The 25,393-nt window shown below is 42.8% G+C and overlaps 1 pseudogene; it reads left to right on the top strand.

The window, feature by feature from the left end:
* Positions 1–14,581: 14,581 nt before the first annotated feature.
* LOC120844555 lies at positions 14,582–15,290 on the top strand (annotated as a pseudogene).
* The last annotated feature ends 10,103 nt before the right edge of the window (positions 15,291–25,393 follow it).

Here is a 25,393-nt window from a genome sequence, read left to right as displayed (position 1 = left end):
TATTCTGGTCAAAGGTGGACATAAACGAACAGTAAAACGATTCTAAGCCCTCGTTTTTGCCTGATAGTTTGCTTTGTTATAAACCATGATATATGTATGGTATGCAGATTTTCGGGATCTAGGAAGTTCCAGCGAAAAATGCATTACTAAGTGATCACTCAGCCCCGGAAGGTAGGAGATGCTGTTGATGTTGCTGGGATGAGGCGATAGGCATAGATCAAGGGTGCTGCAAGGAGAACCTAGAATCCTGGTTGGTTGATTTATCATTTGAACAAAGTTGAAGGTTAAACATATGTCAATGAATGCACGTGAGGTAGCACATCGTGACGACAAAGAAGGCCAGTCAATATGCGGATAATTGAAATCACCAAGAAGTGTCATCCTAGCTCTCGGAAACTTTTTGGAAAGAAAAAAAAGTGCGACAGGAAGTTCAGTAACAAAATCATGCGAATAATCTGGCGGTCTATAGCAAACTCCTAGTAAGGCCTGATGAGATCGTCATGATGCAATCACCCAAACCATTTCCAACGATGACGCTACTGCTACCCGATTACAAGATACTGTTTTTGGTGGCGATAAGAACGCCACCTAGTGCGAAATTAATGTTCTTTGGGAACACTTCTATACCTTTTATTTCTGGACGTAACCAAGTCTCCGTTAGAAACACTATGTCAGCATTTGCCGATTCAATCAATGAATGCAATTCTCGTTTGGAAAGTATACACTTCTAATATTAGTAAAAATAACCGAGTGCGAAGTGTTTGGGAAGAGCGGGGCAGTAGAGGAATTTAAGCTTGGGAGAAGAGCGTGTTGGTTTTTATTCTTTCTTCATCCATGAGGAATTTAAATGGGAGCCCGCATTGATATCCACCTGTTGTACATGTCGTGGCCGGGAAATAAGGTTTCTTGGCTGCTATCTTTCAATTTCAATCACTCTGTCTAAATTTTCGTTAAACAAAAAGCACTTTTCGCTAATGTACAACTTGTCTACGCGAAACAAGTAGTTTCGCGTAGACAAGTAGACAAGTATTAAAAATAGCAAAACAATATTACATTAGCTTCCTAACACCGAATCTAATGCTGAGGAAGTCGCACTTTTGAATCATGACGATCGGCCGTTGCGTCTGCTCTGCACAAGCACCGAAATGGTGGCGCCCACGACAATGTCGGGGAACGGAGTCTGTGTCAAAGACTCCGACGAAGCGAGATAAGCCTTAGATGTCATCGTCTCGAATCGCGTGCTCGAGAGACGGAAGGAAAACGTCGAAGCTGAAGCTCAACACGCCGAGAGAGCCAATTCTGCCAGTGCGTGCGAAGGGACGCCCAGCGTTGACGGAAGGACGTCACCGACCCACAAAGTATGGCGGCCTTCCCGAATAGGGTGGAACCGAGAGTCCTGCGAATAAACGACATATCCCCCCGAAACTATCGCGCCATTTACAAAACAAATTCGCCAAAAAATATAGGGGCATCTAATGGGTCCTATCTGTTTGGTTATCTCCTGATTTATATTTGGCATGCCTTAAACCATTAAATGTGCTGTTTAAAAAAAAAAATGAAAGTACGTACAAAAAATTCAATATTCAAACCCGGCCCCTCCATTTCTTGTTTTTGATTTCCGTATTTTTCTTCCATGTTTATTGGCGCGCAACAAAGAGCGAGAAAATCGTATTTGATGGCGAAGAACACTGGCTAAAATTGTATTTTGGCAGCATTCGAAATAGTTACATATGTATTCGAAACACCGGACTTGTTGTCTTTAAACACAATCGACACATACAATCTCTAACGCGTAATAAAATACGAAATACCAAATAATTAGGTAATTTTGAATACGGATTTGAAATACTGCCATCACTGCAACGTGTAACCCGCTTATTCTTAACCCGCACAGGAAGTAATAAATAACAACTAAAATACGTGTATATTCTTTACTTTATTCTTATGCGGTAAATATTTAGAGAAATATCTAAAATGCAAAGCTTGTCAACTTGCCTCTTTGTCGATCATCATGAGTGACCCATGTATGGACCCGTCTGGAGCGATATCTCCATATTCACCGTCTATAGGAAACACCACCTCGTGCCTGGAGAAGTAAAAGAACATAGGCACATGTGACTAGAACTAGAACACCAAAGATGGGGCTGCACTTTTCAGAGTTGGGCCCGCAATCACAACGATCACAGTGGACCGCTAACTGGCCAGACGGGGACTGCCTGATCGCCAACGCATGCTCTCTGACCCTATCATTAATGCACCTCCCCGTCTGGCCAACGTTCACCTTACCACATGACAAGGGGATTTTGTACGTGACACTGGTGGCGCACTCGCGGAACTCAGTGACATGTCGTTTTTTGCACGACTCTTGTGGCACATCCGATTCCTCTCCTAATCTCCTTGTCATGTGGTAAGGTGTACGTTGGCCAGACGGGGAGATGCATTAATGATAGGGTCAGAGAGCATGCGTTGGCGATCAGGCAGTCCCCGCCTGGCCACTTAGCGGTCCACTGTGACCGTTGTGATTGCGGGCCCAACTCTGAAAAGTGCAGCCCCATCTTTGGTGACACCTGTGTCATGGGCCATTACAAAACAAAAAACGGCAAGAGAAATTCACGAAGCCTTCCTGATCAAGTCCCATCACGACAATACTTGTATAAGCGCTCCCACTTTGTCCTTGACTGATAAAGAATTTTACTATTTGAAGACCAATGACGCTGGCAATTGAGGGGGGTGTGTTTTTAGACCATATCTTTGGTGTTCTGCCAAGTGTGCCTGCTTTTATATTTTATATATTTTTAAATTCTGTCATCCAAATAAACAATTCAGTTGAAAGTTACGACCACGTCCTGTCTAGTTCTCCCTTCGGTTTTCGTCCCTGTTGTTTTGGCGTATTACACCATGATCTGTGAAAGCAAGTGATGGGTGGCTTATGCAACCATCACCAAAAATATCCGAGATCTTCCGCGCTCTCTAATTTTTAAATCGTCCTAAGATACTTGTATTTTTAAACACGGGAGCGCTCCCACACCTGCTGCAGTATACTGCTAAATGGCCGGCTAAATAGCCGTACGAAGAAGCTGCAGTGTTTCCTCAGTCCGTCATTAATGCAGCGTCCCGTCTGGCCCACATATGCTTTGCCGCGACAGCGGAATGCAGTGGAATGCAGCGGAATGCAGTACACCCAAGCGGCAGTGGGCAAAAATATTTACATGTTTCTTCCCGCATGAAAAAAACGTCTTTTCCTTTCTTGATTAGCGGAGCTTCTTGCACAACTGTAGCAGTTTACCAGGAGCGCTGAAAACAACTGGCACATCATACTGCAAAGCGACGCTTTTAGCATTATGGGACAGATTGTGAAGGTACGGAGCACTACCGGCCTTACAAATTTATTTTATGACACCTGACTGCCTTACCCCTTCAGACTTTTTAGTAAAACCCTCGACACCCCCTCCAGCAACCGTGAAGGAAAACTTACCTTTTTTAATCTTTTCCCGTGGTCATGAAAACATTCTTTTACGCGTGATGGCATAACTTGTTCAACGCAGGTCCAAGGTAAGACACCACGATGCCTTTTTTAACGAGTTTTTAGTGTGCAGACTTAAAGCGATGCTGAACCGAAATCTGGGTTCCCCAAAACACGCGGCAAAAGTATGCAACGGGATGCTACAAACACCAAAACATCACTCATACAGCGATATCTCGAACGGATGACCGTATTTTTTAAAAAAAAGAGGCGCATTTGGCAGGAATGTTGACGTCATGTTTCTCCGAGAAGGAGATGGAACGGCCTCGCGTCTTCTCCGCCTCACGGCTTTGAGAGAGCGAAGCGAAGTGATGAGGAAACTAGATATCTTGACGGTCACGCGCCTCGTCGGCCTGGTTCAATCTCGACTTCTTTTTCCAAAAATACGGCCGTCCATTTGAGATATCGCTTTACTAGTAGTGTTGTGGGGTTTGTAGCGTCGCTCCTACATCTCCAGCCTTGTTTTTTTTTAAATCCAAATTTTGGTTCACCATTCCTTTAAAGGGGTAGGGAAACGAAATTCCAGCGCTCATTTTCTAGCTTGAATGTATTGCATGTTGCACCCTAACCTCAAAAAACACCAGTCTTCCGTTTTAAGGCACAAGAAAACTAATTTTAAATATAAATAAACAATCTTTCAATGTGCACCTGGTTGATGCATGCTGAGCCTATTTGGGAGCTAATCTAGCAACATTGGGGAACTTGCTACGTAGTCGTGATGTAGCAGATTCCTTCTGAGTAGCGCCGCTCTTTGGAATTTTAAAATTTTCTTTAGGTTTCCTCCTAGCAAATCGCGCATTGTACCAAACCGTTCAAGAAGACGGAAAGGAAGGACTCCCCTCTTTCTATTCTCCCCCTAGAAGATTAGCCCGCCGCTCAAAACTCGAACAAAAGGTGCTTTCCCCACCCCGTTCAGCCCAAAGCTGATAGTGTTGTGGAAGCTACGTGCTCCTTGGGTCAGCCACACGCTCGTCACCCTACGGGTACTTCAAACGGCTCGGTTGTAACGCGCTGACGCTATTAGGGAGTTTTCGTAGACCGCGCTGCCCCCTCCGCTAAGCGTTCCGCAACGAAGAAATTGCTACTGCGCCTGCGCGCCGATAGCCTTGACTGTGGAGTTCCCGCTATCGTAGCGGGTTGCGGAGGGCCTTGCGGGACGGCGAAAACGATCTACGAAAACCCCCTAATGACACCACCACAACGCTGACAACGCCACCAAGGGCAAAGCTCATAACCATGCCAGCCTTGCTACGTCACGAATGCGGCGAATCTTTTCTTTATGTTTTTTTTTTTTTTGCGCCGGTGCGCAAAACGGTGCACTCGAGCAAGCGCTCGAAGAGAAGCGAACGGAGAGCGCGATGCAAACATGGGATATGTTTGCATCGCGCTCTCCGTTCGCTTCTCTTCGAGCGCTTGCTCGAGTGTACCGTTTGGAACGAAAAATATAGTCAGTCGTTCAAAATACAAACGTGCGATTATCATCTACGGTTATTATCTGTCATGCTTTACTCATTTCCGAACGAAATTTGAATATTTCAATTTTTGTTTCCGTACCCCTTTAACGTGCAGTAGGCACGTTAAAGGGGTACGGGGACTGTATGACCAAAACATAGGGTTTTGCATCAAAGTGACAGACCTTCGCCTTAATTTCATTTTCATCATAAAATTAAATGCAGGAAGTTCATCCTTGTTGGTGTTAGTCTGGTGGCAGCTGACAAAGCCCGTTTGCTCTACTGACGTCTAACATTTGGTTAGCTCAGTTGGTAGCGCGCTCCACTGGAAACGGAGAGGTCCCTGCTTCGATACCAGGACCAGGCGGATTTTTTCGGTCACGCACCAGTCACCTAGCTGTGTTTGGAGGTTCGTGTTTGTCCTTCGTCCCCCTTGTTCTCCTTCTCCAGGAATTATTTTCGCTAACCGTCGGAGGAAAACTCGAAAGTAAATGTTTTTTTTTTTTGTTTTTTATCTTGGGTTTTTTTTCATTTTCTGAGCCAAAAATCTCGAATAGACAGAAGGCGGACATGTAAGACGAACAGACGATACAGGCTTTTCAAAGCCTGTGTCGTCTGTTTGGTTTCCATAGCCTTCTTTCGTTATTGTAAATAACACACCAACGCGCTCTAGCATCAACGGGTAGAAGATGATGATGCACCGAAGCTACAAAGAATCACAATAAATAAAGAGCGACAAGAGAGCGACAGCAACGCTCAGCGTTCCCCTTGCCACCTTACGTTTGGCTAAGATTTTTTTTTTTCTGCGGGTGGTTATTGCTATTTCTGAATAACCCTATTAACCATTGATCTATGTGTACGGAAATTAGCCTTTTTGTTACACATATTATGCATGACAAGTCTATCGATAACAACCGTTATTCATAAAGTGATGTGCAAGAAAACGAATCATATTGTTAAGCTTAGTTGTGTTAACATATTTTAGAGTGTAGGATCGATTGGTGACTCACTTTGGCAGCCCATCGAGCTTCAAGCATGGGGCTTACAAGGCGCACGCAAGGCCAGCTCATCCGAGTTTATTTAGGCCAGGGATATGCAAAATCCGTGCACAAATGTATCGAAATAAAAATACGAAACCTTTTGACAAAGGTGTTTCTTTAAAGTGCACTTACAATTATTAGAAAAAATTGTATTCAAATACAAAAGACAAATAACACTCGAGGTATTGGATCCCCTTAAAATACCTTTCTAAGTACATTTGGTTCCATACATAATCTCTATGTTCTAATTAACTACTATTAGAACAATGCGAGAAAAATAATAAAGCCTATATGCTAGCATAAACAAGTGCATAAAACAGGTCGGAACAATTACAACGAATATTTTTGGCGTAGAGTAAAAGGTTGGGACATTATTCTCGTGGATGAGCAGGCAATCTATGTAAATCCAGAAATCGTGCTCGTAATGAACTCAAGTGTAAAAAAAAAATTTCAGAAAATGTGGATTTGTTGACTGTTCATTACTTGTAACTGTGTTTGTCAGCGCAGAAACTACAGGAAAGAGCAAAAGTGGTGAATCACCCACTTCAACCAGGCACGAAGTCTGCCAGTCTCACTCTGGATGACCATTGGACGAGAGTGCTGTCTGCGTGCGTGCGTTAAGAAACCCAGTTTATCAATCATTTACTGTCAAATTACTCGTCTGAAAACCAGTGTAGCCAGGGGAGAGAATAGCGGCCTTCCGCGGTCTAAAGATTCCGACATAGTATTTAATTTCAGAGGGCGATTGTATTAGCAATTATATTTAATTGCAATTCAATATGAAATACTGATTTTAAGTCTTGAAATACCATCGACAAATGTATTCCGCACTCTGTAGTTAAATACAAGACAAGACACTGAAAGTGTTTTAAGCACCAATTCATAATATTTTTATTCGAATGCTGCCCATCCCTGATTTAGACTTTATCATCGACTTATTGCAAAGCAGTTCAAATTGGACGTTCCCGCGCTCACCTATGCGCCCGCAAAAAAAAAAAAATGGCTGCCAGATTGATAAATAAGTTAAAGCGCATTTATAAACTACTCTATGAAACGACAGTGATCAATTTCACCACAAATATGCAATTCAAGCGTAAAAACTATGAAAGTGAACCTTTTTGTGTTTGCAAAAATGTTCCAAAAGCCGGGTGAATTCATGATTGAAAAGGTTTACTCCGACTTAACATAACAAATTAATAACAAAAGGTACAGACGTGTTTGTTTTGGTGGCTATTTATACTTGGGATATCGAATCAGCAAAACGCCGTCAGAAACTCCGAGCTTTTGAGCAGATATGCCGAGAGGCTTCTCCGGAGCCTAGCTTTAAGTGATTCCCGGGTATCGTTTTAATTCGTTCTCGCAGGAAGCCCCACATAAAGGATAACTTACGCTTAAATGTAGCATAACTTACGTAATATTCATCGATGTCGTGATGTTCGAGAACACCGATCCGACAATTCCGTGAAGTTTCTTGATTCCATTATCTTCGTAAATAATTATAATAGGAGGGTACTGAAAAATCAACAGAACAAAAATAAAGATAGGAACACACCCGCGCACACATACCCACATATATAAATATTTATATATAAGACGAATACTGGCTCGCCCAATTCAACGAGTTACTTGTGGCAAAGCTAATTTGCATTTAAAAAAATACATAATCTGATTTTTTTCTCAGGATCATAAATTGTTTTTAAATGCGTGTAAGGCGGGTGAAGAGGCTGTATGTGCCATGCCATTTCTAGAATTTATATCCTTCTAGAAAGATCAAACCAGATATCCCATCTGAACGTTTCTCACGTGTAGATAGTTACAATGGTTCAAATAAAAAAAAAATAATAGGCATAAACTTTTGATTGCCGTCTGCTTTCCTTTTTCGCATAGCCTACGTCACAATAGTGTTTCTGTTATGGTAGCTTACTATAGTCACTGGGGAGTTAATAAACACGGGGCGCGGTTCCCAAAAATCTAATTTTTGGTTTCGCAGCCATTACGATTGCGGCATTCGCCGATAACAGCGCTAAAGAACCAATCGGATATTTTAGACTAAACGGATATTTTAGGAACTTGACATGGAGAGACGCATTGCCTGACCGTCCTTTTATGTAATGCTCCTGTAATATCAGAATCGTTTAACCAATCCGCTTACCATGAACATAATAACAAACAAATTCCTGCGTTTCTGAAGCAGTAGTTTGTTGGATGTAGGCTGTATACTTTCCGGTTTTAACCGAAAAAACCACCGATAAACATCCGCCGGTGTCAAAAATACAAAATCGGTTAAGACCGAAAAACACCGTTTCTTTTATATTTTCAAGCAAGCCCTAACTTTTTCCACCGGAAAAGTCCTGTTTACTTTCCAATTTTAACCGAAAAAACATCAATAAACATTCGAAAGTGACGGAAATAAAAATTGTTCAGAACGAAAAAAAACCACCTGTTTTAAACACGTTTTTTCTAAGAATATTGTGTTTGTTTTTTTTTCACTGAAAAAGTCATACGCCTTATTTTACGTCAAACACATTATTTTACTCGGAATCATGCACTTTGCCTGTCTTTGTTTTGTGACCTACATGGTCTTGGACTCTTGGAGGACAGTAGCCTTGTTCCACTGTTCTCCAAGGTCAGCGGTCCTCCTGGGCCGCTGACCTTGGAGATCACTATCAACGGCCCAAGAGGCCAGTCACAGCTGGCCAGTACTGTCCCAAGCATTGTTGGACGTTTTGGGGCTTCCCGTGTCTAGCGCAAATCTTGAGCGGGCATTCTCCAAATGAGACGTCATCAACAGGAAGGAGCGAGCGTCATGGGCAGATACGAGCCTGGGATTGTGTGCTTGCATATACTACAATAATCGAGTGTGAAAGAGGTTGTGTAAAATATGTAAATAAAATTTGGTCTGTTTTTCGTCTCCAGTGGTAGTTTACATTTGCAATTTTCCCCCCGATAGTAACCGTTTTTAGCGTCTGGACAAGAGAATTCACCGAAAAGCACCGGTGCTGGTGAAATAAATAAACTCCAATAAACATCCGCCGATTTTTGTCATAAATAAACACCGGAAAGTTTTCACCCTAGTTGTATGTGACGAATTCTACACCCCGAGAAGTTTCTGCCTGTGTTATGTCCCGCGATCCACTCTAAGTCAGTCAATAGAAGTTCTTCGTGGTTCTCAATAAATGAGAAGGGCGGGCGGTGGAACCCTCGGATGATTAAGCCGTCTCAAGGGTAAAGGGAGGCGTCCTTTTAGCCCTTAGACGGCATGCCTAATTGAGCGTAGCTACCGCTCCTCTCAGTGGCTTACTTCATTAGAAAATGGCCAGACGTTCATTTTCTCAGCCAATTGCGATGTAGGCGGAGGGGGCAGCTTTAAAATATTATTGTTTGGTACTTCTGCTAAAATTGTTGGCAACTATGCTTTTGACCATGGTCGCAGCTCTGTGTTATATTTATTTTTGCCCAGACAATTTAATATAAATAGCCTAATTCACTGCAAAACGAAAAATACATACCAATACTTGTGCCCTGTATTAAACAAAATAATCTTACCGGAACCCCCGCGACCTTAAGATGCATATTCACAACGACCGAAAGTCAGTGGACCTTGGCAGGAACGTGAACGGCTTCAAGTTCAACCTGGCGGAAGTAGGCCGCTTTTAAGTAAGATTACCAACCGAAATCAATCTCGTTCGGAATTTTCTAACACGGACTGCTTATTTATTTGAGATGCTAGCAAAAAGTTACGGTAGTTAATTGTTCTGAAAACATGTCCTATTCACCGCATCAGATCAACGAGTTAAAGGAAATCACATGCGTTCCATCTGAGTCGGGGATAAATAGTTTCCGGTAAAATGTCCAACGCAGACGTGCATTAGATTAATGTTGTTGATTTCGCTCGAAAACCGGAAGCATATCTCTCTTATTGCAAGTGACCTTGTAAAAAACTTTCTAAGAGATAGGTGACCTAGAGCAATTCAGTCCTCACAACTCTATAAGTGGTTACAGAGAGTCGTTTTCAGCCAGAAACCATTAGTTAGGTTTCTTAAAAAAAAACAAGAAAACTTATGAACTTCCTTCGACTTGAATGCTTCACTGGACATCTAGATAACCGCCAGGATTTATAGATGCAGCACGGCAGAGGGTAAAACGCTAAGATACAATTTTCGCAACCCATTTATACGAGTTAAATAGATAAGACATTGTCACAAATTCATGCTGCATTGTACCTTTTCGCGCGAGAGTAAATATAGAGCATATATAGTTTTAATGGCACCATAGTTCAGACACAGATGGCCTAAGAATCACAAGGCCTGGCCAGTTTTGAACATATTATTAGTGTTCTCCAGCTAATGCGAATGGGGAATTAGGTAATGAAAACGGCAAAGAAGGAATCGCGAAGCAGGAAGGTAGCAAGTCCCATCCCGCGCTCCTTAAACCTGTGACTGCTTCAATCTACAAACTTGCATAGTGTGCGGTACCTGAAGAAACACCGGACGTGGCTCTTTATGCTCTCGTCTTACTTAATCCTTGTTTGATATTGTTTATCGCCTAATGCCGCAATATGTTTGACACGGGAGGGAGCTTAAGATACTCGGGGCACACCCTCCATTTCTTAAACTGTCATCTACTGAGACGTTCCTTCGTGTATAAAGCTCTGCGATACCCGAAAAGAAACAAGTAGCATTACTTGATGCAGCTCAAGCGAGGAAAAGGACGGGTGGTGGGGGGAAGGGGGGGGGGGGGGGGGGTCACGCCGGAATCATGAAGCACTCTAGATGGCAAAAAATGCGAGCGTCATTTTACCCCTTAGACTGCGTGGTTACTGCAGAGCGGCATCGACTGATCTTCTCATTGGTTTACTCGGTTAAATAATTAACAGACATTGATTTTCTCGCTGTATTGCGATGTAGCATAGAGCTAGACACAGATAATTGATGTTAATGTGCGCTACCCCCGCTAATAAATTCGGGCACTACGCTCATAGTCAGAAGGGTGTGTTCAGATAAGATCATGCACGCGTGTCCGGTTGAAATTTCGTTTTCCTTCGCATTTTTATATGTTACTCCCCAATGTGTGGAGGGAATCTCCAAAGGTGTTTCGAGAAAAAAAAAATTATTTCTCGAGAAAAAAAAAAAGAAAAAGGCGACATGAAGGCGGTATGGTATATTCGTTTTGGCATTTTGTCATTTCTGCCAAGTTTGAAAGCTCATAATGGACAAAAAAATATACAAACTACAACTCAAATATTTTGCAAAAATAGTGGTCTATAATGGTAATACATAAAACAATTTATAAAATTCTGGAAACATTTTATTGTGCGTAAAAATGCACAAGCATGGCTACTTTGACGTTTTTATTTTATGTTCGTGATTTGTTATCTTGTAAAGGTTTTAATTTTTCACAGGGTCTTCACATAAGGCTCTGTCGTGTATATATAATGTATCGCTCTGACTTATAAAAACAATATTTACAATGCCCTAAGCATGGCTGAAAATGAGAAGTCTTGCAAATTCAACGTGCAACTAAAAAAAAAAAAGAGATCATCGTTTTTTGTTTTTAAATTTCGGTGAAGCATTCTAGATTATATCGCCCTGTTTTCCATTAAAAACATGTTGCATTATTGTGTCTATGTCAGAGATCACTTCGAAGTGCAGGAATTTGGCTGGCTTAACATCTTTATCTGGTATTGGTTCGCTGTTATCTCGTAAGGTTCTTAAGATTGACTCTTTATTTTTTACTCATATATTCTTCTCGAAAATCTATCATAGATGTATATTTTGTTGTCCTAGTTTATAATTGAAAATATTTGCAACGCTTCAAACATGCTTCAATGTAAAATGCTCTGCTAAATTCAACCTGCAACTAAAAAAGAAAAAAAAAAACAAAAAAAAGAAACAAGCTGATTGTTTAGGTAAAGCATACTGCACCACATTGCCATGCTCTTCGTTAAAATGTCTGTTGCTTTATTTTGTCCCGGTCAAAAACACAGCCGTTCGAATTGTACTATATACACACTCCAGCTCAACATTTTTGTCTCTAGCTGCCGCAGCCTCAATTACTCCTACATTTTATAAAAGGAACTTACCATAATTTTATACTTTGTTTAATTTGTGGCCAAGTTCAAGTTTGAGATATATTACTCTATAAACACATGTATTAATCAGTAGTTCAGAGCTTCGACTGCATGCCTCCTGTGACGAGCCCGCGCCATGTGGTTATTTCAAATGTCGCTGCTCGGTATATGCGTGAACTGAAACAGAACTCCCCGAGAAGAAACGAACAAAACTCCTCGGTTTGCGCCCTCGGGTATAGGTTACCGAACGCAACACCTCAGCGCATCGAGCATGTAGCAGCACGTAAACAATTTCCTAGACCTCGCTCGAGTCAGCTTTCGTCACTCGTTACAAGACAACGCGCGTTTAGAGCTAAGCAAAGTGCGTGAACTATCGTTGAACTTTCGCCAGGTTGAAAGAGCGAGTCCCGCGTGACTGAACGACTGGAGTAACATATCATAAAGTCACGATGTCTTATATGCGTGCACGCGTAACCCGAAGTGCAAACGAGCGTGACGAGCGCACTTCACAGTAACGTATAGCTTTTACTCGCTGTTGACGCTGGTAATAGAGGATGATTTTGGCGGCAAGACTAAAGCCGTAGATCCTAAAAGTGTCGTGGCTGGCGTAATGGAGCCTAATTGAATGCAAACACGGGAGACAGAGGCTCCAATATCTAAGCGAAATCTTAAGCCCCTAAAGGGCGTATTGTGCGGCGCAGGTCACCGGATGACGCTGTCGGCAGCGACGCCCGTCTGAAGAGCGCCGATATAACTTTATCTGGCGGCGGCTAAGGGCGCCCTGTTTCTGAATAAATAAATATTATTCTCTTAGCGCGTGTGTGTGGTGTAGTGTACCGACCTTACACCCTGGCCAAAGTAAAAATAAAAACAAAGCGTGTAGCGTTGTGTGCAACGTGACTCTTTGTTGTGTTTGAAGTCCCGACTTGCTTCGGCTTATTGAAAGAGAGAGAGAAAGAGGGTTGATTGAGGTAAGCTGTTCAGCGTTCAGTGCGGACCTAACTTTAGCCTCTGCGTAAAGAAAGACACGGTGTGAGTTCTTTAATTTAGAACTGCACCATTCACAGGCCCCGTTTAGTTGCATCATCGGACAACGCTCATCAGCTATGGGAGCGACTTTTAGTGTCGACAAAGTTTTTTGTCCTGACTACCTCAGAATACACAAGAAAAAAAAAAAGACAAAGCAGAGGAATTTCCGCAGCGTGCAAGATCTTGGCGTCAACCCCCTGATGAAGATTTTGCTCCAGGAGACATCCACAATAGTAAAGGAAACAGACTACCACTACCGGACTTGTTTCCAGCACTTCAGCCGTAAAACACAGCGTGTACAAGAAACCTCTAACAGCCTGGAGGACGCGTTTATCCCAGATATTGAGACCGTGGAGAAGCTGAATCGTTATCTATATCCCACACAAGTGTCACCACTGAAGCCACCAAGTCAAGTGAAAAGCCGTTGCAGAGGATCCCGCGGAAGAAAACAAGCTAGAAGATGCCACAATCACCGATGGTCGTACGGGGATTCGAAGGTCATAGGGCACATCCGACGTCTCAGGACCATCGCGAGGGGACTGCAACAGGTGCGGAGATTGGACGCAGCACTTTCGACTCGCACACGCTGCACGTGCTTCCCACCAAGAACACTGCCGGCTACTGACGCTCTTTCTCCCGTCTCTGACGAGGACAGAGATTGACAGTATTGTACCGGAGGCAACTAGGTACATCATCGACAAATCTCGGAAATTGAGAGATTACCATGGTCGATACCGGATACTCACTCAAGAAGCAAGGCGAGCCAAGAAGAGATGCCCCTAGCTCTTGGGTTTTATACTAAGGATGAACTGGGCTGCTCTACACGAAGCACCAACCAGAAAGACATCGCTTCTGTGTTGATCAGTGGCAAAAAACAGTACATGCCCAAGCGCTTCATGACAAGGTCATTTCGCGAGGCGTTTCATCTGTTTAAAAGTGCACACCCAGAAGCTACGATTGGTCTCACTAAGTTTCACTCCTTGCGACCGCGGGGGTCAAGTGGAACTCTAGAAAGCGTTACCAGCAAAAACGTGAACATATCTGCCCTGGAATCCATGCAGATTTGTACTCTGCGAACACATGAATGCCGATTGGGCAGCTGCGTGAGGTGCCCTAGGGATCGACATTTTACACTTGAACGACTTTGCATCCCAGAAGAAGCAGAGGTTCTGGTAGTGGCGTGGGAATCTGGCAATGTGATTGAGAAAACGTTGGATTCAGTGGCATTTATAGAATAACTTCAGTCACTCGTAATTAGGTTGAACCCTCATAATCAAACCAGGCAAGTTCAAGGAAAAGCCATATACACAGAAAAGCGGTGCAAAAAAAAAAAAAAAAAGGGAGACTTGTGCTATATTTTGATTTCGCGGGGAATCGGTCCGTTGTGCTGCCGGATGAAGTCCGGGACTACCAGTGGCACAAAAAGCACGTTTCAGTGTTTGCATCCGTTGCTACCACTCGAAAATCGACACGTAGCTTCTCTGTCATCAGCGACGATGTCTGTCACGACGCTACCCACGTCTGCTTTGCACTTAGGAAAGTCACAAATTTGCTCGATGACAACGCTCCTGTTCACTCGCAAGTCACTTGTATCAGCGATGGAGCAGCGAGCCATTTTAAAAACAAATAACAAATATCAACTGAGCGATTTCAGGAAATTGAAATATTATCTAGCCAGATGGCTGCTTTTCTGCTATCGAACATGGCAAAAACGCGTGTGATGGTGTTGGAGGACTTGTAAAACACCAGGCCAGTCTACACAACCTGCGACAGCCAGTAAGCATGGCGGTACAAAACGCCCAAGACATGTCAAGTGTATTGTCTCAGCAGCTCCAAGGAGTCAAGCTGATTTACTTAGAAGCAGGCGAACTAATGGAGTTTTGAAATCGGAAAAAGGAAGAGTGGAGGAACGTGCGCCCCGTCGCTGGAATGCAAAAGTGGCATGTATGGCAAAGTCGCACAGTGGGGCTGAACTTGGAACTGACTGTCTCTCGCACTGCAGAGACTGCAATGACGACCATCTTTTTGTGGTGCCCATCACACAGTGTAGACGTAAATTCCGTTTTTTTTTGTTTTTTTTTTTTAAAACGGAAGTGAAGTGTTATTTGCATGACCGAACTGAAGTGTTATGTCAGGTTCCTACCCCGTCGGTGCCAACCCGGGTTTTGTTCTGGTAATCTGTTTTAGGGGCGAAGCTCCTTGGTGCTAGCCATCTCCGTATGTCCGTCTGATGTTTGACGTCGGGTGCTCGTGCTCACGAGCACGTGAGCAGGTGCTCCCGTGCTTGTGTAGAGCAAAAAAAAAAAACAAAAAAAAAAACAACAACCGCATCTCCACGTGGTGAATGATGTTGATTGGGGCGAAGCTCTGGTGGTGCTTGTCTGCGTAGACGGTGAGCCGCAGCATGCCGAGCTTTTCTTTTGTTTTCACCCATTTCAGAAAGAGAATGTGTGGTATGCAACGTGGTTATATATGCATTTCATCATTTGACCGCAGCGTGACATGGATGGAAACGAACGAAAAGCTAGGCATGCTGCGGCTCAGCGTCTACGCAGTATCGCGCTTCGCGATACTGCGTAGCTTCGCCCCAATCAACATCATTCACCACGTGGAGATGCGGTTTTTTTTTTCAATTAAAATTGACATGCACTGCAAAATTGCACAACAGTACTGAACCTGAAACTGACTTTGCCTCGGATCGTACAGCACGCAGTACAACGACAATTTCTTTATAACTACTCCTTGAACATGCTGCGAGCCGACCGCGTTTAGTATTGTGCGTTTGTTAGATAGTGAAATATTATCTTTGGTTCCAATAGGGTCTGTTCGGTTCTTACCTTGAGAGTGGAAGCCTGGCTGTTGTGTTTCTTTGTTTCTGGGAAGTTGTGTTTGAGGTCACGCGTATACCGAGCAGTGGCATTTGAAATAAGCACGAGGGGCGGGCTTGTCACAGGACGGATGCAGTTTAAGCTTTGAACTACTGATTAATAGATGCGTTTATAGAGTTATACATTTCAAATTTGAACTTGGCCACAATTTAAACAAAATAAACACTTACGATAGTTTCTTTTATAGAACGTAGGAGTGATTGAGGCCGCGGCAGCTAGAAACAAAGATGTTGATATGAATGGTATACATAGTACAATTGGAAGCTATGTTTTTTTGACCGGGACAAAATAAAGCAACACACATTTTAATTAAAAGCACGGCAATATTGTGCAGTATACTTTACTTATAAACTTTAAAAAAATCAGCTTGTTTTTTGTTTTTTAAGCTGCACGTTGTGTCTGCAGGGCATTTTATATTGAGACATGTTTGAAGCGCTTTAAGTATTTTCAATTAAAAACGAGAACAACACAATATACATCTAGGGCAGATCTTTTTGAGAAGAATATGTCAGTAAAAAAAATAGAAAAGTTTAAAAATCCTACGAGATAACAGCGAACCAATCTTAGTTAAAAACGTCAAAGCAGCCGAATTCTTGCACTTCGAAGTGCTGTATTTTTGACAGAGACAAAATAATGCAACATGTTTTTTATGATAAAACAGGAGATATGGACAGAATGCTTCACCAAAATTTAAAAAAAAGTTCGTTGTTTTTCTTTAATTGCACTTGAATTTGCGGGACTTTAATTTTCAGCTAGGTTTAGTGAACTGTAAAAAATGTTATTTATAAGTAAGAGTGACACATTATGTATAGACAATAGATCTTTATGTGAAGAACCTGCGAAAAAAAAATTAAACGATTTATCTTGAACCTTTACGAGATAACAAATCACAAACGTAAGGAATCAACGTCAAAGTAGCCATGTTTGTGCATTTTTTACGCACGATACATATTCTTCAAAATTGTATAAATTGTTTCATGTTTCACCATTATAGACTAGCATTTTTGCAAAATCTTTGAGTTATTTTTTTTTGTCTATTACGGGCCGCCAAACTTGGCAGAAAAGACAAAACGCCAAAACGGCTTTGACGCCTTGATGTAGCCTTTTTTAAATTCTCGAGAAATAATTTTTTCTAGCAAACCCTTTGGTTTGCGAGAAAGACACCCCCCACACATTAAAGAGTAACATATGAAAATACGATGAAAAAAAAAAAAAAAAATGTCTACTGAACACGCGTGCATGAAGCCCAACTCTGTTATTGTTGCTTGCACCCGATATTCCAGTTACTCTAATAATCCGCTACAAAACAATATATACCTATATAATTCCGCCGCCGAATACATTTATTAAGCTTACCGGGACCCCTGCAACCTTCAGATACATGTTCGCAATGACCGCAAGTCAGTGGACCTTTGCGTCAACGTGAACGACTCGTCCAACCTGACGGAAGTACGCTGCTTTTAAGCAAGATTGCCTACAAACATTAACCTCGTTCTAGATTATCTGACACAAAACGCTTTTTTTTCTTTTCAACGCTGGCTTGGAGTGTATCTTGGAGTGTATAGGTACTGATTGTTCTGAAAACATTTCTTATTTTCCTAATCAGGTCAGCGAGTTCAAGGAAATGCCAAGCTTTCCATCTGAATCATGATTCAATCGTTTCCAGAATAGAGCGCGAACACAGACGTGCATTAGATTACTTGTTGCTGTCTTCGTTTGAAAATTGGAAGTCTCTCTCTTTGTAAGTGACCTTCAGAAAACCTTTAAGAGGTAGATGGCCTACAGCAATTCGGTCGTCGCAACTCCCTAAAGGGAAAGAAAGTCGTTTTCGACCCAGAGCCATTAATTCCGCCGTCTTAAAACTAAGGAGAAAATAGATTTCTTTTTACTTGCATACTGCAGTGGACCTCTTGATAACAGAGAAGAGTTTAGATTTAAAACGCGAAAGATTGTAGAAACGCTAAGAATTAATCATTCGCGACTCATTTTATTATTTACATTTGGACGAGGTAAGTTCTGGGGCATTATCACCAATTCAAGCCGTATTTTTGCGCGATGAAGTAATTATATGGCAGCGACAATTTCAACGTACAATGTAAAAAAAAATCTTTGAAATTATTTTGATTTTTGTGATGTCGGATTCGTCAAACGTGGAAACAGTTACAGTGATGTGATGAGCGTGTTGGTACAGTTCGAAAGAAACAGCCTGAACTTAGGGAAGAAGTTTCATTAAAAATTCTTTGTAGTCAGCCGTCTCGTTTCGTCTCTCCTACTTTCTATCTACGTTTCTTCCCTTAATTCAGGCTGTTTTTTTTTTTTTCAAATAAAAACAGTTGTGATTAAATAAATTGACGACCCCGTCGAATGAGGAATTTGTTAATAGTACATCTTTCGTCAAAATAATATCGGAATTATTTTTACGTCCCATGTGAATGTAACCGTCATTGATAGCAGTTTATTCTATTTGGTGGTGGACGGAATTCTGGGTGTTATTTTGTTGACGCAGTCACGTGTTGCTGTGTCTTATGACTAAGAAGCTTCGGTCCCACCTGACGCTGGATTTGTCTCATGCAGCTAGCGTATTCCAGTGTGTTCGACTGACTCACAATTCTTTTCGGACGTGGAAGTTACATCGCACGACGGCGATGCTGCGCTCTAGCAAGTCATTTCATCAGGCACGCTTATGTAAAACTTCAAACCCACAACAAGGGCATGCGGACATCCGTTAATATTTTGTCTGCACGTAGAAAATGTCAGTACACTACGTACTGACATTTCTGTTGGAGTATGGCGAGTCTGGAGCGGCTTGTAAATGATGGGATCCTTTAACAGAGTGGGACTTTAGAGAGAGTTTTATACAACACATCTTTCTTACTTTAAACACACAAATGATTGATTGCCGGCACGCATCGCCTTGGGAACTGCACTATAGGAGAGGGAAACGTTAAAAGGAGGGGAAGGGGAAGGAATGGGGCAAGACAAGGCCCCGTGGAGCTCCCAAGGCGATGCATGCCGGCAATAAATCATTTGTCTGATGAAAGTTGAAATATGTGTTGCCCCATCCCTTGTCTTTATGCATAAAACCCTAAAGTTACGTCCTTACCAACGCTCACTAAAACGTATATTCAAGGGAGTGTTGGAAATGCGAACGTTGCTTCATTGGTATTTCTTCACCGGCGTAAAGGAACTGCAAAGTTTTCAACGAACCGAGTAAAAGTCTCCGTCACGATTCAACACGCATTTTCCGACACCAAACGTCGTGCAATCGACTGCAATTTTAAGACCCGATTTTTGACGCGATTCAGCCACTCCTTTTTGTCTGTTATAAATAGTGTGTGTATTTTCCGGTTTTAACCGAAAAACACCGATAAACATCCGTCGGTGATGAAAATACAAAATCGGTTCAAACCGAAAAACACCGGTGGTTGGATATTTTCGTCCTGGTTAAAACCCAAAAACACCGGTCGAAAAACACCGACCTAGCGAAACCCTTTCTTCGTAGAGATTCGTCAAACGTGTTATCTCGTGGATCCTGCATTCTTCCAGTGTCAGTCCGCCCTCCTTTCTGGGGGTCAAAAGCGTCTGTTAACGCAGTGGAAGCTAAGCTTTCACACGCCTTTCCCCCATTGTGTCTCCCATGGCCCCCTTTTGTGGAAAAATTAACGCAGTGGAGGGTACGCTCTCACGTGCCCTTTCCCCATTGTGTTTGGCCAAGTGATGTCGGTGCAAGCCATGTATTCAGAGGTTGCTCTGGTTCCTGGAAGACACTGCCAACATCCGTGTCGTACAGGGCTACTGACCTTTGAGAACTGAGATGCGTTCATTGTTATCTGCTTAGTTTCCATGGGCTTTTGGCGAAACGGAAAAAAGGTTTTGTTGGCGTGGGGGTTTTCATCATTCATCATGGAGGAATCGTCGTTCTGGTTCCACGTGCAAATTGTTAATCCGTGCATAAAAGTGTAGCTGCCAGAGGGATTTGTGCACTATGAAAGTATCTATCGGCTGGTCCTCCGAGACGAGCGCAAGCTAAGTGACCTAAAATCAGAGTTTCTTTGTTACCGCCAGTAGGCTGTGACTAGCACCGTTGATCCAGTGTTATTTTGGAAACTTCATTTACTTGACTGGCCACTACTGTCCCAGGCCTCGCTGGACATTTTGGGATTTCCTGTGTCCGGCGCAAATGTGGAACGTGCGTTTTCAAAATTCCGGGTTGTGAACCGCAAGGAACGTGCTGCCATGACGGATGCAAGCCTCTCGAAGTATGCTTGCATCTACTATAATAACCAAGCGTGAGAAATAGATGCTTCCTCGACAATAAGTGTATAAAATACGTGAATAAAATTGGAACTCTCTGTCCGTGATCAATCGCATTTTTTTTTTCCACCGATAATCACAGATTTTAGCCTTGTCGTGCGACGTTCCACCGAAATACACCGGTGTTTCGAAAATAAATAAACACCGAAAAACATCCGACGATTTTTCCCACAAATAAACACCGGAAAGTACACACCCTAGTTATAAATAACTTGAAATAAAAATGCTGCGTTCGGTGATGTTTATCACATTACTACCAAAGAAATGTCACACGCTGCCAGGGAGAGGAGCTGTATAGTGACGTTTTTTTGACTCCCGGTGAGTTAAAAATCTGGTTGCATGACACTTGCTCACGGAAGTATGCACGACGCCGATTGCAAGTGAGATGATAATGTATTGGTCACCACTTTTGAAACCCTTCCAGCCAAAAACAACTCCAAAGTCCAAACTTCGGTCGCTTGTTTGTGATGGGAAGTTTGGCGGGAGATATTGAAATAGTGCAGGAGATATTTTTGACGAAGAATGTCAAAATTACATGAAACATATTTTCATGTCTTTGGGACCGGACATCTAAATTATAGTCAAATCTTTTTTTAACAGAATTTTAATCATTTCTGCCTGACTAAAACTTCTTAGAAATGCGGGTTCTATGCAAGAAATCCAGAACGTTGAATAAAAGCAAGCGTAAGTTTTAAAGACATTCCCTGTTTTGCAAAACCATACACATTATGGAAAAAAAATCGCTCTTAAATAAGGCTTTGCGTTTAACCTCCTGTTGAGCATGTGCTTTTACCAAAAACCATATTCTACAGGGCGCATTCAGCGAATGGCAGAAACCCAAATACAGTTTCAGTTGGCAACGCAATCTGTGTAGAGAATATGAGCATGTCACTTATCATTCTCAGTGCCCAAGGGCAGATTCGACGTTCGAGTTTATCCGGTTTTTTTTCTAGAGCACGTTTCTTGGGCGCCCGTTCCGTTACCGGGTTTTGCGGCATTGGCGTCGGCGTCGCTGTCGGCGTAACCACGTAAATTTAATGGAAAAATTGACGTCACGTGACCTCAACACCAATTCAATTACCCGCTAAATCTAGCCGGCGAAATGTCGTCACATGACCTTGGTGTCACGTCACCTTTCAACAAATTCAGTTTCTCCGCTAGATTGAGCGGCAAAATGGACGTCATGTGACCTCAACAGCAACTCAATTCCCGCTACATTTAGCAGGAAAATTGACGTCACGTGAGCTCAATAGCAATTCAGTTTCCCCGCTAAATTTATCAGGGAAATGACGTCACGTGAAATTTTATATAGTCCTTTAGAAAATAGACTTCACAGATTGCAGCGATCGCTGCGTCACATGCCTAATGAAAACGCACAATTTGATATATGATTATAATGTTATTAAATGCAAAGCTGCAAGCGAGCTGGACAAGAATGACGAAAATGATCCCTGAAGAAGGGGAACAAGAGGGAGAAAGGACAAACAAAAATCTCCAAACACAGCTAATTGACCGGTGCGCGACCGAAAGAATTCGCCTGGTCCGAGTATCGAACCCGGCACATCTCCCTTTCCAGTGGAGCGCTGACCAACTGAGCTTTACCCGGACCAAGCAAATTTTTGCGGTCGCGCACCAGTCAATTAGCTGTGTCTGAAGATCTGTGTTTTCCTTTGTCCCTCTTGTTCCCCTTCTCCAGCGATTATTTTCGTCATTGATATTTGATTCGTACAATAAATATATGAGAATTTATAGAAATTATATAAGGCATATACAAGTTCAAGAATGACTCGATATGTTTATTGGACACCAACATGGAACCGTATTCACTAGAAAATTTTGGGCGAAAGCATAAAAAAGCAGAAATTTCTAGTGTCATTTTTCCGCGTATACAAAGCGGTTTCTAAACTATGAGAAATATATTTATTACATAAGCCGTAATGCAACAAACAAGAAATACTGCGTGGATGTGACTTATTTTCTTGTATCATTCAACAAAAGCTAGCGCAGTTACTAAAGTAGCCATGAAGACGTTGTGTTGTTGAGCACTCATTACTTCGAGCGCCGACGATGGTGCACATTACTTCTTTAGTAAAGGTAAAATAGTAAACAGCTTCAACAACAAGCGTCGATAATGTATGCACTGCCAGATTATCTCCCTTTGATTATGGAGCTTTGAATTTTCTTATTCAAAGAATCGGAGGATATGTGATATGACGGAGATGTAAATCTAAAGCAAAATGTATGCTGTCTTGATGCACGTTTTTCGGCGGCGTTGGAATGGCGGAACACAGGAACATATGTGGCCTCAGTGGGCTCAAGTCGCTGGTGAAGCTTTATTAAACGAAAAGGAGCCGCAAATTATGTCATACAAAGTTGGTACCTTTTCCATTTCGTTCCGCCGCAATAAATCATCTTCGGCAAGAAAAAAAAAGTGAGGTTGGCAAGCACTGGACAAAACGCATCGTCTGCATTTCTTCTCCGCCATTCTGTCACTTCATCCCACTGAATTTTTATTAGCACCAGCGATATCAGCGGTTAGAATAGAGTTCAGGGCTTTAAGTTGTTAGGGATATGCAGTATGAGGATTTACATTAAGATTTTTGCGAATTCGACGATATGCAGACTTACGCCACGAAGGGTTTTGTGGTGTATGCAACACACTATCTACACAAACAAATGCTTATATTATTACAGTAATGCAACTAAGAGCAGTAATTTAGGCAAATAGGCCACATAATGCAATACACTTATTAACGCAATTTCGGCGGTTTGCGTGTGATAGTGCGTGCGTGTGTGTGTGTGTTGGGGGGGGGTTACTCTAAAAAAGACTGAGTCCAAGAGAGAAATATTCTCCAGTCTGTTCTGCGAGTTGCCTCTGTCAGGAAATGTTTGGTATGTTGTGATCATATTAAGGTCGAACTCGGCAAGAAGAATAGACGGACCTTGATGAACAGTTAGTCTATGATTGAAATAAACTCAGACCATTAAAAATAAATTCTCAGGGGCTTAACAATAATCTAAATAAATAAACGAAAAGCCCTAGATGCATGTCAGTATTTTAAATGGCCCTGAAACACAGGCCTCGCACTATAGTTCTTTCTCAACAGTCGCAGCGTTTTGACCTTCTAAAAAAGTAAAGGTTGAAAATTAACGGAGAGTGGAATTGTTTTTGTTAGCTTTGTAAACCAAATGTGCGCATAAAAGCAAACGTACGAAAAATGCACCGCTTGCCTATAAAACGTTTTTTGAAGTCTCAAGTTGCAAAGCTGAGTGACATGTAGTTCTTTCTAACGTTTTTAATATTTCCAAAAACAAAACTGAGGCCAAAAGCGCTCTAAACCTCAGCATGTGTGGACGTCCGTCTCTCCTGCAATGCAGTCGGTGCAGCGGTAAAGCCCGCAAACAATCAGCTCGATAAAGAGGAACACAGAGGTCAACGCGAACAGGAAGCCGGTCAGGATGAAGACGGCTCGCATATCCCGGAAACTGAGAGGCTGGAAAGAGCTGCTGCGGTCCTGCTTGTGCGTGTCCAGGAGGCAGGTGGACCCCTTGGGGAAGAGCTCGTGGTAGCGCAACAGGGAAAACGGGCTTTGGAAGACCCACAGGATCCTGTACCTGTAACAGTAACATGAGGGGGCGCGGTAAGATATGTATACCACACTAACGCACTGCGCTTCGTCTTATGATGCACTGAAACGGACGTTAGGAGCAAGGTAAAGCCGCGCTCATACTGCTCACATATAACGCAAAAGACACGGTGTTTGCTCCTGACACGATGACAGAATAATGTGCGGACACCACTCAAGCATCATCGAATCATGTTTGTTTCACGTGCTTCGAAGATGTGTGCGGGCAGTGTTGGTATGACAAATGTGACCGTCATACAAGAAATGCCTCAGGGAGTGCCTGTAGACTGTTTTTTGTATGATTGATGTATTAGCGGTGTGAGCGAGGCTTTAATCGGCACTCCACGCGTAACTTCGCCCAACCGCAATGTTACGTTACACGGTCCGTGCTATCCGCCTTTTTTTGTTTGGCAACAAACTTGACCTCCGTTGTGACAATGGTTAGCCTAAACAGCTTTCCGGTTTGGTACTTCCGGTCCGCCCGCCTCTGTGGTTTTCCTACGGCGCGGGCAGTGACTGGATTTGCTGTGGACGTGTAAAATTCTTACGAAGTCGCTCTGCCGTAATTTTATCCGCACGACAGTTAAATCATGAGCAGTGACTACTACTGAGAGTTGGACGTCGCACACAAAGAGCGGTATCGCCAGAAATTGACTTTTCGCGGGGAAGAGCAGCCGGACCCACTTGATTCGTCGCTGCACCAACACGCATTTATGACAGGCTCCACCGGCACAAGGAGGTTACCTTTTGTGCACGTCGTCGACATTTACACGTACCTACGTACCTCGTAGAAGGTAAGTGTTTCTACTCGAAAGAAAAGTTTAAAAACTTAAAACTGTCAGATAAATATAGTAGTTTTATCACCGGCAAGGTTCGGCAACTGCGCTGGAATTCAGTGCAGTCGTCGGAAATAGCGCGGTAGTGGTCGTCGCTGCCGACGTTGAGGCCAGCCAGACTCTGAAGAAAGTGCACCAGCCCTGAACTTTGGTGGGAAAATATGGCACCACAATTAGCGCCCATTGCACTTGCATGGTCGGGTAAGCGTTTTTTCGCAACTGGCATCCCCGAGCTGAGTTAACGCGCTGTGCGCGCTGTGTGTATATACAGCCTGAGTGAGGCGTGCAGTCATGTGTCGGTGCTGCTCTTTCGCGTGGAAGCGGAGGTCAAACACGGGCTCAACGACCCAACGTCCACCTCAATGGAGTGCCGGTAGATTTCTCCGGCACTCCATCGCTACGTCCGTGTCACTTCTTTGTCTGGTACTCGTCTTTCCGCGCTGTTTTTAATTTCCGAAGTATGTACCAACTCGCCCAAGCCTCAACTTTAGATTTCTCCGTCCACGTCGGCACAAGTATGATGTGGTCCTTAGCATGTTACTGTCAAAGAAAGAAAGAGAGAAACGTTGCAGCGTGCGCAGAAGTGATATGGGCAGTTGCTTGTTAGTTATCTTGA

Source organism: Ixodes scapularis, unplaced genomic scaffold (genome assembly GCF_016920785.2).
Source record: "Ixodes scapularis isolate PalLabHiFi unplaced genomic scaffold, ASM1692078v2 PGA_scaffold0__279_contigs__length_252992795, whole genome shotgun sequence".
Classification (NCBI taxonomy): Eukaryota; Metazoa; Arthropoda; class Arachnida; order Ixodida; family Ixodidae; genus Ixodes; species Ixodes scapularis.
Note: the sequence above shows the minus strand (reverse complement) of the source record. Positions and strands in the feature narration are given on the sequence as shown.